This window comes from Stenella coeruleoalba (assembly GCF_951394435.1).
Source record: "Stenella coeruleoalba genome assembly, chromosome: 12".
NCBI classification, from domain to species: Eukaryota; Metazoa; Chordata; class Mammalia; order Artiodactyla; family Delphinidae; genus Stenella; species Stenella coeruleoalba.
Window position 1 is genome coordinate 74,372,011 of NC_137158.1, and position 14,047 is coordinate 74,386,057.

A 14,047-nucleotide genomic window follows, 5' to 3' on the forward strand; every position below is an offset into this window, starting at 1 on the left:
TTGTTGTGTTTCTAGTTACTAGAAATGCAGGGAGTTAAGTTCTTTGAATCCTTGTCTTCACTACTTTTTTGTCCTGTTACAGTTCTCACAATCTGCCATCATTTGACAGCAGCAGAGGGTTCAGTTTATTTTGACTGCTGTGGGATTGATTCGTTTCTTAGAGAGAGACTCCTAAGGGTATCAGCTCACCAAACATAAGGACATCATTTCCAGGCCCTAGTAATCTAATTAGTACAACAGTCTAACATTTTTAATAGCCTACCATTTCTGTAACCTTTGTAGTTGCAAGTTTTGCGTGTGTGTGTTTTTTTAAATAATGTGGACCTAACCAAAAAAAAAAAAAAAAAAAAATCATTGAATCTGTTTTGGTAATGGAAAAAAGAATTTCCAGTGTGGTTAAGAACCACATCTTATGAGCTGTTCTTTGCCTCCCTCTTTAAGAATTACAAAGTATTTTTAAAAATTGGAACTTGAAATTCAGTTCATTGCTTGGATATATATAAAGCATTTCTTAAGAAACCTCTGACAATTGATTGTAGGAATTTAGGGGAACAATTAGAAGATGATTGGAAATAAGATAGCAAAAGAGAAAACTGACCTGAAATGAGGACTTTACAATTCCAGTTTTACCAATGAAAGTGAATTTATTGTTGTTTTTCTCGTTCTTTTATACTCTGTGGTTCCATATTGGACAGTCTATTGCTAAAAGCCAATAGAGATTTCATAAAGGCTACTGTTTTAGTTTCTAGAATTAGGAGTTCAGAGTGGAGTTGTGTAGATTAAGACAATGACTGAACTAATGCAAATAGCATCTTCTGGTAACTTGTAATTTAAGAGATTCTTTTCCACTTAAGAATATTTCATGTGAGAGACATTGGGGACTACCTCACTGCTATTAGATCTCAATGTTATCTGGTCACGTTTCTTGTTCTGCCTACCCCTAGTTTACTCTAGTTTCTCTTCTGCTTTCAAGGCTCCAGACCCAGTTCCTGGACCTGCCCTGGAAAAGAAGTATCCAGTAGAGATGAGCTCACTGCAGTTACTTAATTAAAAATTTGTAAGCTGCAAAAATGGCAATGGGCCAATCAAGAACAGCTACCATTTGAATTTTTCTATTTCCAGGTATGCTAAAGTCCATGGTACCAGCCAAGCTTAGCCATGTAACTGCCTTACTATGAAATCTATAATAACCAACACTTTACTTTCAAAACTTGTGGTCATCTTGCTTTAAAGTTTGGTAACATCCCTAACACCTAGATAACATGCAGCTAGTATTGACTTTAATGTACCTTTGCCTGAATATTTCTAATTTAACTTGTTTGCTAGTAGTAGCAAACTAATGCAAAAACCATTTAAGAAAAATAAATTTGACATGCTATTGAGTTAAGCCCTGTAAATCTCCAAAAAGTACTCTGGTCTTCATTGAAAAGTAAACAGTAACAACAAAACTGTCTTCCTTTAAGAGGTTCACATGTGGTACAAGTAGTTTAGAGAATTAAATGAAACCAGTTCTCTGTCCTGAGATCCTCAACTATTCTGCACTACGAATGCCTTCACATAAAGAGTTAATATGGCTTTCAAAAATTGGAAGAAGATTCCTAGATAGAATCAAGTAACGTATTATGTAATACTTTCGCCTGAAGAATTTAATTATATTTTAAATGTAAGTATATAACTAGTATTTGCTATGTTTTTACTTGATTGCTCAAAAGAAGCCAAAGTCATTAGTAGTTGGAATGTCGTGAAATTTAACAACAAAACTAAAAACTAAGGTTTCTTGCTACCTTAGATTTTAACCGAGAAAAAACCACTTATGAATGGTTAGAGGGCTGAGGTCACTTAGCTTTTAAGGACATTTACTGCTTTTACCAATTTGTATAGATTTAGAAATAATTAATCCATAAAAGGTGACTTTATTTACTAAATGGGTAGATGACCTTACACATCCTTTGATTTTAAAGTTCAATTCAGTTAGGTTAGAGATTACCCAAAATTGAACAGAGGAATTTTATATCCCAGTTGTGATTTTAAAAGATGATTCCAATATTCTAGCTTATGCTTTGTATTCCTTCCTCCAGTGTTAATGCATAATGAATTTAATGTCAGCCAGTCTTGTCAGCATTAGGTCACTGATTATGTGCCACTTCATTTGTTTGGTATGGAAATAATTATATCTGACTGAGTGTTGAATTAGGACTGGAAAGAGTTACTACCAGAGTTACTATAGGGTCATTACCACTGGTAGGTGAATTGAAGGGGAAATTAGAGAGAATTGCTTCAGAATTTCAAGTTGTACTGGTTATCACTGGGGCTATGAGTAATGGTGAAAGTTTTCTACATTATTAAATGCAAATTGTGTATAAAACACTGTGCTAGGCACAGTAGGGATGTAAAAATAAATAAAACTTGCTTTCAGTCAGTTTACAAACAAGTGATACAAAAAAAGTATCATAATAGAGATAAGCAATGTACTTGAGAGTGCCAGAGAGAATCAACTTTGTAGAGAAGGTAATATTTCTACAGAACCTTGAAGAGTAGATAGAACTGTTTAGCGAGAGTGACAAGAGTACTCCTAAGTTATGGAAGTCAGAGTATATAATATATGCTGAAAATTGTGAGCACTCCAATGTGCCTACAGAATAGTAGGGTACAGAAGGAACATGATGGGTGATGGAGCTGCGTCACACATGCTTTCAAATGTCTGATGAAGGAGTTTGGATTTAGTCCAGTAGGTAATGAGAATCCATTGCAGGTTTCTTAGCATTGGCACACTTAAGTCAGTGAGGCTTTTGAAAAGCTGACTGCAGTACAGTGAGGCTTTTGAAAAGCTGACTGCAGTACAGTAATTGATAAGGTTAGAGATTAGGCAGTAGGAACACCTATAAAGGACAACACTTATTGTTATGTGATTGGGCATTATGTGTGAAGAGTTTTACCTGCAGTTTCTCATTTAATCCTTACAAGAATGTTGTAAGAAGTAATTGAAATAATACAGGTTAACAGCGTTCATCACAGAGCCCAACCTGTAGTGAGGCTAAACCAGAGTGGTTATGCTATAGGTTCAGAGGAGAGTGCTCTTGTCCACCTTTATGTATGGACGTTTAAATCTCGTCTGTCAAGACTCCTGATGATTGAGCGTTGTTGCAGTTGCTAACTGTATCGGTAACAGTTTCAGCATTGATAACATAGGCTTTGAGTTATTTGAAAGTACATTGAGTTGGCTCAGTTCAGGTACTTGCAAATAAATTCTTTCTATTCTGCTCTTACTCTCCTACCCACATATCAGAATACAAGTAGTGTTATGGGGAAATATGTAGGAAATAACTTTATAGGGAAAATATTCTGCTTTAAGCTCAATTGTTTATGCTTAATTATACAAGTAATACATGAATATATATCCTTATAAAAAATTCAGACATAACAGAGATGACTAAATCTCCTTGGTCCATCTTCCATCCATGTGTCCCTTTACCCAGCCGGCTCTCATTAGTGTTACCCTTTCAGAGCATTTCCTGTGCATTCATATAAAAATAATCTGTCTAAAAATTTTTTTGTATCCTTTTTTTTTTTTAACACAAAGAGTATCATTATACATGGGTTTTGCATCTTTTTTCATTCAGTAATGTCTTATAGGTCTTTGCATATAATTACTTGGATATCTTACTCCACTTAAAAAAAAGTTGTATGATGTTCTTTAGTATTGCTATACAGTAATTTATTTATTCATTCCTCAATGGTCATTCAGGTTGTTCTTTTAGTAATATACACTCCAGTGACATCCTTATGTGCTCCTCTTTAAACACATGTGTTTGTCCATAGGTTAGATACTTTATATTGTTATAGATGGAGCTCTGGTACTTAATGATCAGCAACAAATTTCATTTACAACTGATTGTGCTAGCACTGGGTAGTGACACCACAGTTGAGAACTGCTGGCCTAGAATACTGTTCTGCTACTGACTTAGTTGGAACTGTAGATATATCTCTTAATACGTCTTTCCATGATTCTCTTCAGTTAAAAAGAAAAAAAAAATGGTTTACCTGTTGTCTTCTCTGCTTCACATGTGGGGAGGATGAAGTAAGATAACAAATATATGCTATAAGAAGTCCAATATAAATCTGAATTCTACTAATTTATAATCTCAGAAGCAGGGACCATATTTTATTCATCTTTGCATGTTTAGAACACATTACCAGGCTTATAGTGGGCAATGTTTGTGGAATGGATCCCAGATATCAAGGTGAACCAAAAAGTAGATCATATTTATGAGAAAGTTCCAGGCCACTATAATTTTCTTAGCTCTTTTACATTATCTAGAATCTGTACATTTTTCACTGAAAACTTTCTACCTTTTTAGCCTTATCTCACTTACCCTTCTACACTACAGCTATAATTCTTCAAATTTATTCTTTCATGGTCTTTCCCGCAACACAAACAGTAGTCAGTGATATCCTGCAAGACTTATGATTCATCTGTAATGGCTAAGTTCAAGCACTACATTCTTTGTGAAGTTTCTCCTGCCTCTCCTTAATTCCTAAGTTTTAGACACTTCCTCCTCATCTCCACTGCAGCTTATACACTGCTAAATGGCACAGAGTGAATGTTGCTGAATGAATGCATGCCCACCTCTGGGACTTGGTGGAATGTCACAGAACCAGGCAGGGCTTGGAACTTCAGAGATAAATTATCTGAATCTGGAAAGTGAGAGGCATGTTGTTCTTGCTGACTTGTGGGATTCAGCACATATGGTGCAGAGGAAAGCAATTAAGATCATCTATGATATGCCTGTGCCTACCCTACTTCTTCAGCCTCTTCCTTTATCACACTTTTTCACTGTTAGTCTCACTCCCTGCACTTCAACGTTAACCAGCTTCTTGTGGTTTTCCAAACTTGCCATGCATTTAAAGTCTTTTCCCAGACAACTACTTATGTTTGAAATATTCTTTCCCTCTTGCCTGACAATCTAGCGAACACATTTTTATCTTCCAAGACCCAGCTTAGGTGTTGCCTTCTTTATTTTATTTTTTTTAAATTATAATCTTGTGATCGTTTTGTTTTTCATGTCATCATTCTTTTTTTTGAATTTTATTTATTTTTTTATATAGCAGGTTCTTATTAGTTATCCATTTTATACATATAAGTGTATATATGTCAATCCCAATCTCCCAATTCATCCCACCACCACCATCCTCCCCACTACTTTCCCCCCTTGGTGTCCATACATTTGTTCTCTACATCTGTGTCTCTATTTCTGCCCTGCAAACCGGTTCATCTGTACCATATTTCTAGGTTCCACATATATGCATTAGTATGCGATATTTTTTTTTTCTCTTTCTGACTTACTTCACTCTGTATGACAGTCTCTAGGTCCATCCACGTCTCTACAAATGACACAGTTTCGTTCCTTTTTATGGCTGAGTAATATTGCATTGTATATATGCACCACATCTTCTTTATCCAGTCGTCTGTCAACGGGCATTTAGGTTGCTTCCATGTCCTGGCTATTGTAAATAGTGCTGCAGTGGACATAGGGGTGCAAGTGTCTTTCTGAATTATGGTTTTCTCTAGATATATGCCCAGTAGTGGGATTGCTGGGTCATATGGTAGTTCTATTTTTAGTTTTTTAAGGAACCTCCATAGTGTTCTCCATAGTGGCTGTATCAATTTACATTCCCACCAACAGTGCAAGGGGGTTCCCTTTTCTCCACACCCTCTCCAGCATTTGTTGTTTCTGGATTTTCTGATGATGCCCATTCTAACTGGTATGAGGTGATACCTCATTGTAGTTTTGATTTGCATTTCTCTAATAATTAGTGATGTTGAGCACCTTTTCATGTGCTTCTTGGCCGTCTGTATGTCTTCTTTGGAGAAATGTCTATTTAGGTCTTTTACCCATTTTTTGATTGGTTTGTTCGTTTTTTTTTTTAATATTGAGCTGCATGAGCTGTTTATATATTTTGGAGATTAACCCTTTGTTGATTCATTTGCAAATATTTTCTCGCATTCTGAGGGTTGTCAATTCGTCTTGTTTATGGTTTCCTTGGCTGTGCAAAAGCTTTTAAGTATCAATAGGTCCCGTTTGTTTATTTTCGTTTTTATTTCCATTACTCTATGAGGTGGATCAAAAAAGATCTTGCTGTGATTTATGTCAAAGAGTGTTCTTCCTATGTTTTCCTCTAAGAGTTTTATAGTGTCCGGTCTTACATTTAGGTCTCTAATCCATTTGGAGTTTATTTTTGTGTATGGTGTTAGGGAGTGTTCTAATTTCGTTCTTTTACATGTAGCTGTCCAGTTTTCCCAGCACCACTTATTGAAGAGACTGTCTTTTCTCCATTGTATATCCTTGCCTCCTTTATCATAGATTAGTTGACCATAGGTGTGTGGGTTTATATCTGGGCTTTCTATCCTGTTCCATTGATCTGTATTTCTGTTTTTGTGCCACTACCATATTGTCTTAATTACTGTAGCTTTGTAGTATAGTCTGAAGTCAGGGAGTCAGATTCCTCCAGCTCTGTTTTTTTCCCTCAAGACTGCTTTGGCTATTCAGGGTCTTTTGTGTCTCCATACAAATTTTAAGATTTTTTTGTTCTAGTTCCATAAAAAATGCCATTGGTAATTTGATAGGGATTGCATTGAATCTGTAGATTGCTTTGGGTAGTAGAGTCATTTTCACAATGTTGATTCTTCCAATGCATGAACATGGTATATCTTTCCATCTGTTTGTATCATCTTTAATTTCTTTCAGCAGTCTTATAGTTTTCTTTTGTCTTTTGTCTCCTTAGGTAGGTTTATTCCTAGGTATTTTATTCTTTTTGTTGCAATAGTAAATGGGAGTGTTTCCTTAATTTCTCTTTCAGATTTTTCATCATTTGTGTATAGGAATGCGAGAGACTTCGGTGCATTAGTTTTGTATCCTGCAACTTTACCAAATTCATTGTTTAGCTCTAGTAGTTTTCTGGTGGCATATTTAGGATTCTCTGTGTATAGTATCATGTCATCTGAAAACAGTGACAGTTTTACTTCTTCTTTTCCAATTTTTATTCCTTTTTTTTCTTTTCCTTCTCTGATTGCTGTGACTCGGACTTCCAAAACTATGTTGAATAATAGTGGCAAGAATGGACATCCTTGTCTTCTTCCTGATCTTAGAGGAAATGCTTTCAGTTTTTCACCAGTGAGAATGATGTTTGTGGTGGGTTTGTTATGTATGGCCTTTATTATGTTGAGGTAGGTTCCCTCTATGCCCACTTCCTGGAGAGGATTTTTTTTTTTTTTTTTGGCCATACTTGGGCCTCTCACTGTTGTGGCCTCTCCCATTGCATAACACAGGCTCCAGACGTGCAGGCTTAGTGACCATGGCTCATGGGCCTAGCCGCTGCACGGCATGTGGGATCTTCCCAGACCGGGGCACGAGCCCGTGTCCCCTGCATCGGCAGGCAGACTCTCAACTACTGCGCCACCAGGGAAGCCCATCTGGAGAGTTTTTGTCATACGTGGGTGTTGAATTTTGTCAGAAGCTTTTTCTGCATCTATTGAGATGATTATATGGTTTTTATTGTTCAGTTTCTTAATATGGTGTATCACATTGATTGATTTGCATGTATTGAAGAACCCTTGCATCCCTGGGATAAGTCCCACTTGACCATGGTGTATGATCGTTTTAATGTGTTGTTGGATTCTGTTTGCTAGTATTTTGTTGAGGATTTTTGCATCTATATTCATCAGTGATACTGGTCTGTAATTTTCTTTTTTTGTAGTATCTTTGTCTGGTTTTGGTATCAGGGTGATGGTGGCCTCGTAGAATGAGTTTGGGAGTGTTCCTCCCTCTGCTATATTTTGGAAGTGTTTGAGAAGGATAGGTGTTAGCTCTTCTCTAAATGTTTGATAGAATTTGCTTGTGAAGCCATCTGGTCCTGGGCTTTTGTTTGTTGGAAGATTTTTAATCACAGTCTCAATTTCAGTGCTTGTGATTGGTCTGTTTATATTTTCTATTTCTTCCTGGTTCAGTCTCGGAAGGTTGTGCTTTTCTAAGAATTTGTCCATTTCTTCCAGGTTGTCCATTTTATTGGCATTTAGTTGCTTGTAGTAATCTCTCATGATCCTTTGTATTCCTGCAGTGTCAGTTGTTACTTGTCCTGTTTCATTTCTAATTCTATTGATTTGAGTCATCTCCCTCTTTTTCTTGATGAGTCTGGCTAATGGTTTATCAATTTTGTTTATCTTCTCAAAGAACCAGCTTTTAGTTTTATTGATCTTTGCTATTATTTTCTTTGTTTCTATTTCATTTATTTCTGCTCTGATCTTTATGATTTCTTTCCTTCTGCTAACTTTAGGTTTTGTTTTTTCTTCTTTCTCTAGTTCCTTTAGGTGTAAGGTTAGGTTGTTTATTTGAGATTTTTCTTGTTTCTTGAGGTAGGCTTATATTGCTATAAACTTTCCTCTTAGAACTGCTTTTGCTGCATCCCATAGGTTTTGGATCATATTGTTTTTGTTGTCATTTGTCTCTAGGTATTTTTTGATTTCCTCTTTGATTTCTTCAGTGATTTCTTGGTTATTTAATAACATATTGTTTAGCCTCCATGTGATTATGTTTTTTCGGTTTTTTTTCCCTGTGATTGATTTCTAATCTCATAGTGTTGTGGTCAGAAAAGATGCTTGATATGATTTCAACTTTCTTAAATTTACTGAGGTTTGATCTGTGACCCAAGACGTGATCTATCCTGGAGAATGTTCCTTGTGCACTTGAGAAGAAAGTGTAATCTGCTGTTTTTGGACAGAATGTCCTATAAATGTCAGTTAAATCTAGCTAGTCTGTTGTGTCATTGAAAGCTTGTGTTTCCTTATTAATTTTCTGTTTGGATGATCTGTCCATTGGTGTAAATGAGGTGTTAAAAGTCCCCCACTATTATTGTGTTACTGTTGATTTCCTCTTTCATAGCTCTTAGCAGTTGCCTTATGTATTGAGGTGCTCCTATGTTGGGTGCATATATATTTATAATTGTTATATCTTCTTTTTGGATTGATCCCTTGATCATTATGTATTGTCCTTTCTTGTCTCTTGTAATATTCTTTATTTTAAAGTCTATTTATCTGATACGAGTATTGCTACTCCAGCTTTCTTTTGATTTCCATTTGCATGGAATATCTTTTTCCATCCCCTCACTTTCAGTCTGTATATGTCCCTAGGTCTGAAGTGGTTCTCTTGTAGACAGCATATATATGGGTCTTGTTTTTGTATCCATTCAGCAAGCCTGTGTCTTTTGGTTGGAGCACTTAATCCATTCATGTTTAAGGTGATTATCGATATCTATGTTCCTATTACCATTTTCTTAATTGTTATGGGTTTGTTTTTGTAGGTCCTTTACTTCTCTTGTGTTTCCCACTTAGAGAAGTTCCTTTAGCATTTGTTGTAGAGCTGGTTTGGTGGTGCTGAATTCTCTTAGCTTTTGCTTGTCTGTAAAGCTTTTGATTTCTCCGTTGAATCTGAATGAGATCCTTGCTGAGTAGAGTAATCTTGGTTGTAGGTTCTTCCCTTTCATCACTTTAAATATATGATGCCACTCCCTTCTGGCTTGTGGAGTTTCTGCTGAGGAATCAGCTGTTAACTTTATGGGAGTTCCCTTGTATGTTATTTGTCATTTTTCCCTTGTTGCTTTCAATAATTTTTCTTTGTCTTTAATTTTTGTCAATTTGATTGCTACGTGTCTCGGTGTGTTTCTCCTTGGGTTTATCCTGCCTGGGACTCTCTGCGCTTCTTGGACTTGGGTGGCTATTTCCTTTCCCATGTTAGGGATGTTTTCAACTATAATCTCTTCAAATATTTTCTCAGGTCCTTTCTCTCTCTCTTCTCCTTCTGGGACCCCTATAATGTGAATGTTTTTGTGTTTAATGTTGTCCCAGAGGTCTCTTTGGCTGTCTTCATTTCTTTTCATTCTTTTTTCTTTATTCTGTTCCATGGCAGTGAATTCCACCATTCTGTCTTCCAGGTCACTTATCCGTTCTTCTGCCTCAGTTATTCTGCTATTGATTCCTTCTAGTGTATTTTTCATTTCAGTTATTGTATTGTTCATCTCTGTTTGTTTGTTCTTTAATTCTTCTAGGTGTTTGTTCTTTAATTCTTCTAGGTCTTTGTTAAACATTTCTTGCATCTTCTCCATCTTTGCCTCCATTCTTTTTCCGAGGTCCTGGATCATCTTCACTATCATTATTCTGAATTCTTTTTCCGGAAGGTTGCCTATCTCCACTTCATTTAGTTGTTTTTCTGGGGTTTTATCTTGTTCCTTCATCTGGTACATAGCCCTCTGCCTTTTCATCTTGTCCATCTTTCTGTGAAGGTGGTTTTTGTTCCACAGGCTGCAGGATTGTAGTTCTTGCTTCCGCTGTCTCAGTGTTGCCTTCTTTAATTAATCGTTTCCATAAACCCTCCACTTCCCTCAGAATTGATGGGTCCCTTCTTTGTTTCCCATGTATACTGCAGCACAACTCAGTTACAGTTCAGTTATTATATTTACTTGTTGATGTATTGTCTTCCCCTACTATAATGTAAATTTCTTGAGTGGAGGCAACTGTGCTTTTATTAATTTTAATATTTTCAGCACCCATTATCATATAGAGTGACTAGTAGACACTCAACAAATGTTTATTGAGTAAGCAAAATATGTATACTATATAGTACATATGCAAATATAATATATAACAGTAATATATTAGAAAATATGTCATTTCATAAATCAAAATATGAAGTAGATGATCACTTTCATATATTTTTGCAGTTCATATTTTCTTATTATGAAAGTCTCTAGATTTATGGATAAGCATTGTATAATGAGATTTCTGGTTCTTTATTCAACTATATTATACAATTAAAAATATTGAGTATTCTCTAAGGGTATCTATAATTGTTTGGAGAATTGTGAAATAGATTTATATGTAATAAATCTGCTGAGATAGAAGTTTCTGTACAGTTTTGAGATTATTCTTGACCATCTAATATAAAATTCATTCCCCATAACTATAACAAGATTAATAGCCATCTTTTCAACAGTTTTGTAGTGTTAGATTTGAAAGACTGGCACATAACTTAACAAAAAACAAAATTACTTTATTTTAGAGAGTTGATTCAATTTAATATTGTTTCACTGTTTTAACCACTCATTTTAAATACACTGTAATTTCTTTTGAAGATTCTGAATACTGTTATAGTAATGAAATCTTTCTTTTAAATGTTTTCCTTTGCACATAGATCCTTATGTACTTTCTCCATTAGCAGGCTTAGCAGTCTCATGATTCACCACAGTTGTCAATTACCAATCAAGTGTATGTATATGATTTTAAAATTACTGATATAACTTTTTGTTAGTTATTAAAGGTTTTGGAGATCAAGAATAACTGTCCATTTATACTGTGTCTAACTCATGAAGTTAATCATCACACTCTCAGTGCCGTAACACACACACATACCTAGCATCTGGCCAGCAGTCTACACTGGGGAGAAGTCAGCTAAGGGCCATGACAGTAGAAAGAAGATGGGCAAAGTTAGATGAGATGAACAGAAAAAACAGGGGTCAAGGAAGGGGTTGAAACTACATGGAGATGGTGAAACTTCTTATAACTTTCTCTGAATCTTCATCTTAAAATGCCATTCTAGATTAATATTTTAACCACATTATTATAATTTTTACATGTCACTGAGACTGTTAGTTCATTCCAAATGTTTATGGTTGATGTAAGATGTAAACTGGTTCTTTCAAGTGCTTTCATTTCTTTTTCTCCTCTTTTTTTCCCTTTTACCCATAAATAGGAGCTTATTATCATATCACATATTTATATCATGTTTTCTTTTAAAGATATTTGCATACAGGATGCATTATCCAAAAATTACATGAAAAGGGGCTCACTCAGAAGTAACTTTGTTTCCATCTTAAAGCCCTAATGTATTGAAAGATAATAATGGGGTATGAATTGGAAAATACACACAAGGTAGTTAGTTATATAATATGTTTTGATGGATTATAACCATTCTGCCTTAGATTTATTGCACTTTTCTTGATCCTTAGAAAATGGTAGCACTCACCACAAAACCACAATACATAAATTGCCAAGTGTGGCTGACTTGCACATTCCTTTTAGAGGAACTTATAACTGGTAAGCCTTTTAACCATAAGAAATGGTCAACATTCAATGAACTTGAGGCAGTGTATGAAATGAGAAAATTGGGAAATTTTTTTTTAAGAGGAGGTAATGTGGATCATTATGTTACTTCAGTTATTAATATTTACTGTTTTTCTTTAGAAAATAAATTACTGTAGGCTTATAAAGTTGAGAAATACATTTTCTGGTAACATAATCCTTTGTTCCCTTTAATCTTTTAACTAACACTAAATCTGAACATGATAGGTAAAGTAAGTAGCATTTAGGTGACTAACTTGGTGTGTTTCTGTTATTTTATTTTTGCAAATATCTATGTAAAATGATTCAGTATTACAGCTGTTTTATGGTAAAGTTTATGCTACAGGTGAATTATACTTATCCTGTTTTTAATTGTAGATGATGATAGTATTTGAATTTTAGATTTTTAATTGCCATAGCTATAATTCTTACATTTTAAATGTTAGGAAAATAACTTGATATTATAGAATTTGGGGGGCAGTGAGTTTGCTTTGCCTTAATAAAGATGTAATATCATGCTCCAAGAAATACAGTTCTAAAAATTTGCTGTTGAAGTTAATTTTGAGATTTTTCATTATTCAATTAATGGCATTTGTAAATTCTTTTAAAGTTAATCAGATGTGAAGTGCATCAACGATTACCTACTTGGCATTTGATGAGATGCTTACATATTACACCAATAATGAAAAAGGTATTTTAAATAGTGTATATAATTAGGAAGGTAATACTTTTTTTTTAAGTTTAATTCTGAAATCTTCATTGAGGCCAAAAAGTTTCAAAACTTGCTTTAACTTTAAAAAAGTTATAGCTAACTCACTGCACAGTCTGATCCTGTCAGCCAGTCCACAGAGAGACACAAGTTAAAATTAGTAATAAGAAACTGTTAACATCATATTGACAACCAAATATGTAAGTTGAAACATTCTACCTTCCAATTAGACATCCTGGGGAGTTGAGTAACCGTTGTTGAGGTCAGGGGCTTTGCAGTACAAACAGTTCTGTTAAAATTTAACATATGTGTTCCTAAAAAACACCATACTATGGAAAATAATACAGTCAAAAAATAAAAAAACAAAACCCTACAAGACTTACGGGAAACATGGAATTGGGGTACAACACTCAAAATGTCATCAGTGGACATTTAGAAAGATAGGAACCTTAAAAAACATGATAGTATAGTTTTACACATGTTAAGTGGCTAAGAAATATGTAAATACTTGTACAATATTTATACAAATAAATATTGTATTTTGCTTTTAAACCCTCCTGAAGTTTGCCTTGTAAAAGAAGTTTCCACATAGTTGTGGAAGCTTGCTATTGTGAAGTGGTTGAAGAAGGGTTTTCTGAAATCACAAGGGAAGTTGAACACAAGTTGTGGATGGGTGTGACTGATTCCACGAAGATGCAGTGAGCTGAGGTAGCTGGCAGATGGTTGAGGTGTGTTCACATTCACATTTTGTGTATTCACATGCAGCTTGTTTCAGCTGAGTATGGTTTTCTGCATTCACCTAGTGTTTCTGGCAGATAAAATCACAGCAAAATTCATTTAGTGTTCAAATTGTTCCCTAACATATCAATTGCATTGAAACAAATTTACAGTTTCAAAACAAGTATTACAGCAGCACTGACATAGCCAGGGGTAAGGCAGACACTTTAGTTTGGAGGGATAGCTACCATTTTTTATAGTAGTCTTTAATCTAGATGTATTCTGATCTGTATTTAGAGATTTATTGCAGCAATATTTTTTGAACATCTACTACTTGCCTTACACTTTCTAAGTGTTTAGGGTACAGCAGCGGTGAACAAGGTAGTCTCTCCACTTTGAAACTAACATTACTAGTGTAAAAATTTCTGTTTGTTGTCAAGGGTTAGTTTTAGGAG

General features: G+C 35.0%; 1 protein-coding gene across 3 annotated transcripts in view; it reads left to right on the top strand.

Annotated features, from left to right (window-relative positions):
* TAB2 (TGF-beta activated kinase 1 (MAP3K7) binding protein 2) overlaps positions 1-14,047 on the top strand; it is an 86,446-nt gene that overhangs the window by 23,984 nt on the left and 48,415 nt on the right. The window contains exons 2-3 of one of the 3 annotated variants that reach the window (XM_079939023.1): positions 974-1,122; positions 12,777-12,857. The exons of 1 other annotated variant lie outside the window; for it this stretch is intronic. The gene's annotated coding sequence lies outside the window, so the exon portion shown is untranslated. The remainder of the gene's footprint in view (positions 1-973; positions 1,123-12,776; positions 12,858-14,047) is intronic. One more of the 3 variants, XM_079939024.1, reaches the window with a different exon arrangement.